Source organism: Phaseolus vulgaris, chromosome 7, assembly GCF_000499845.2.
Source record: "Phaseolus vulgaris cultivar G19833 chromosome 7, P. vulgaris v2.0, whole genome shotgun sequence".
In the NCBI taxonomy this organism is placed as follows: domain Eukaryota; kingdom Viridiplantae; phylum Streptophyta; class Magnoliopsida; order Fabales; family Fabaceae; genus Phaseolus; species Phaseolus vulgaris.
In genome coordinates this window covers 31,711,975-31,716,088 of record NC_023753.2, presented here as the reverse complement: position 1 = coordinate 31,716,088, position 4,114 = coordinate 31,711,975, and positions in this window count along the sequence as shown.

The following is a 4,114-nucleotide window of genomic DNA, read 5'->3' as shown; positions in this document are numbered from 1 at the left end:
TTGTGTATATGTATCTTTTAATTTTATCATAAATTTACGTGTATCCATATTTTTTAATTTTATCATCAACTTATGTGTATCTATATTTTCTAATTTTATTATAAAATTTGTATCCATATATTTTTAATTTGATCATTTGTGTATCTATATTTTTTAATTTGATCATAAACTTATGTCACATTACAACAAAACATTAATAAAACTTCTACTTTTATTTTTCACGTTTATACATGGTCTAAATATGCTTATAGTTTCTTTTATATATCTTTTGGCGATATTTTTCCTCTTTTAGTTTCTCTATTGTTATATTTTATTATTTTAATTTTATCGATAAATGGTGACGTGGTGAAATAATGAGTATATATATATATATATATATATATATATATATATATATATATATATATATATATATATATATATATATATAGTCTCAATTATAATTAATTTTAAAAATATTCTTATATCTAAATCTAGTCATCTATACCTATATATAAAAGGGATTCTCATATTTAACTGTTGTTAAGTATATACAATTCTTTTCCTAATTTATCCTTATATCAATATTTATTTTTTTATTTTTGTTATTATGTCATTTTGTAATTAATAGAGCAATTATGAGTTTTTTTAGATTTAAATAAAATAATTATAAAAAATAATTGATGGAGTAGTTACATAACATTTTTTTTGAATTTAAATAAAATAATTAAAAAGCCCGTTAATAAATAGTTATCAAACAATTTTTTTAAATTTAAATAAAATAATTACAGAGTAGTTGATAGATGACGTGAGAGATAATGAGTTTGTTTTGAATCGAGATTTTTTTTACACAATTATTTTTTTATCTTATCTTTATATTAATAATATTTCATTTTATTATTTTATTAAGGATATTTTCGTCACTTTTTAGGTTATTAAATAAACAACGATTTTGATTATGAAATATGTTAATGTGATTTTTTTTTTTTTGAAAAAATAATTATTGGTAAAGTTAGTTTCTTTGCCACGTTAGAAACACCATGTTACATGGGTTATACTTAGACAAAAAACATGACTATTATTTTAGTCTTTGATAATAAGGTACAATATCCAATTGTGTAATGATAAATAACCTAATACTTAAGAGGGATATCACTAAACATTAATCATTCAAAACTTACCAAACAAAAGTTGTTTCACTGTATATCATAAAACCCACTCAATATTTTTTTAGCAGGAATTATATTGAAAGGAAGTAAACAGAGTCCCAAGAGAAAAATCAATTTAGCCTGGCCCACCTTGGCTAATTCTCTATTTTAAGTTAACAAAATTATATAATGTTTGAGAGTCACATGGTAAAACAGAGGCTTTTACAATAATACCTAACAAATAATAAAAAATCCTTAATTCAAAAACAAGAGTCTTGTAACATTGCCCAAAGAGAGAGGGTGAGGGAAGCAACAATAAATTCCAAAAGTAGAAGAAACCACCAAAAGTAGAACGCACGGTTTATCGCGTTAATCTCAGTCAGTGGTCTTAACACACATCGTTTTGTTGGACACACCTATCATGTCTTTTATGTCACGCTCTCCAATAACTCTGTCATCTCTAAGGCTGGTGACAAAGGCGTGTTGCTTAAGCGTTTTTGCAACCTTCGGACACGATGGTTACGTGAACGCGGTGACGCTTCCTAACGGGTTGGTTATCGTGAGTGGCAGCATCACGAATGGGATGGTAGAACTGTGAGACATGAAAGGAGGCGTTAATCTTCATCATGACTTGAGGTTTTGTCCCTCTCCAAGTATTGGTTGAGCCTTTACAGTAGAGTCACTTTTGTGTTTGAAAGAAAACATTTTTACAAAGAAAAAGAAAGAAGGATGCTTCTCTTTCTTTAACCTTCTTTTTATTCTTCAATAAATAATTTCTCTCAAGCACGTTCAAATGAGAAGTTAAAGGGAATACGCGTAAGTTAATGAAAAAGTGGAGGTTAATAAAGAAAATGTTACATGTGAGAAAGAGAAAGAATGAATCTTCAAAATTTAAAATCCAAAACTGTTATTTCAATTCAAAACAACCCCTCTACATGTACCAAATGTTTTTAAAAAAATAGGAAATAACACAATGTTCATAATACTAAAATAAAACCAAATATTGATAAAAGGATAAAATAGAAAAAGAATTTAGAGCATAGGAAAATATTATTTATATATAGGTATAAATAATAATAATCATAATATGAAAATAATTATGATAATAGTTATCTATCTATACCTACATATAAAGGGGATTTCCCTCTTAACCTCCATTTTACTTTATTCCAATTTTATCCTTTTACTTATATTTTACTTTATTATTTTAAAAATATATGAGAGGATATATTTGTCATTTTGTGACTTCTTTATCTATACCTATATATAAAGGAGATTCTCCTCTTTAACTTTTCTTAATTTTTTTTTTCTATTTTATCCTTTATCAATACTTGATTTTATTTCATTATTATGAACATTGCGTTATTTCCTATTTTTTAAAATTTTAAAATTTTTAATTTTTCAAAACTTCAAACCTAAAGTCTTTTCAAAATACTTCAAAATTTGTAAATTTTCAAAATTTTCAAAATTTTTAAATTTTTAAATTTTTAAATTTTCAAACCTAAAATCTTTTAGGAACACTTTAAATTTCAAAATTTTATATTTTCATATTTTAAAATTTTCAAAAATTTTGATATTAAAATTTTCAAACCCTTACAGCATTTTTTGAAACACTTCAAATTTCAAAATTTTCAACTTTAAATTTTCAAAATTTTAAAATATCAAAAAAATTTAAATTTTCAACTTTTTAAATTTTCAAATTTGGAAATTTCGAATATTTAAAATTTCAAAATATTTCATCCTTTAACATCCTTCAATTTATTTCTTATTTCATCCTTATATCAATATTTGATTTTATTTTATTGATATGGGCATTGCGTCATTTCCTATTTTTTTAAATTTTAATTTTTTTTTAAAATTTTCAAGTTTCAAACCCTAAAATATTTTGAAACACTTTAAATATCAAATTTTTCAAATTTCTAAATTTCTAAATTTTCAAATTTAAAAATTTGATGAGTGTAAAAAAGGTTTTAGCATTTTAAAATTTGTAAATTTAAAACTAAACTGTAGGCTTTACAAAAACCCATCAAACCTCCTTTTCATTTTCTATTTTCATATTTTCATTTATTTACAACAATTTTCCGCAGTTGAAATAAGTGAGGGATGAATTTTCCATTTGATATAAGGAACAATTTTCTATTTGATTTACGGATTAGTTTTCCATTTGATATAATGAGCAATTTTCTATTTGATTTAGATATAAGTTTTTGTCATTTCTTACCATTTTAGTTAGTTCAAACAAAGAACGTATGATCGTATTGGCACATGTTCCTTTTCTCTCTCACTCCCTCTAAAAAAAACTCACTAAAAGTTTAAAGAGAATGAATGAAAAACAAATAAAATTACACAAAATATTTAGATGTGTACTCGCATAATATTGACAAAGAACACACATAGGGAAAATGAAAAAGAGAGGAAAAAAAGGTGCACAATGATACGAAAGAACAAATTTTCAAAGAAAAGAAGAACAAATTTAAAGAGAAAAGAGAGGAGAAATGAGACACGAATAAATATAATGATAAATAATATATAATCACAAAAAGTGTAACAAAGAAGTTGGGTAAAGTGAAAAAGAGAATATGCATTTCTAAGAAGAATGAAAGAGTTATTTTTGTTGAAAGCATGAAAATTTCGTCTTCTTTTTTCCTGCATCATTACACACCGTTACAGTTTTGGGAAATGGTTCCGACAATGAAGATCCCATGATTCTCGCGAACACCGCATCGTTAAGGATTTCATCGTCTTTATCGATCCTATCGCCGCCAAACACAACCCTCAAAGCCAACGTTAATATGTACAACACGAATGTTCCTTATGCGATCAATTATATGAACCCCTCATGTTCAATTATATGTTGCATTATCAAGAGGTGTTTCTTAAGCTTCAACAAAAATTCTTATTAACGAATGACACCTTGAAGAAGAAGATGAAATTTAACCAAAAATGTTGTTTTATAAAGATTTTTTGCTATCACAAAAATGAGGTAT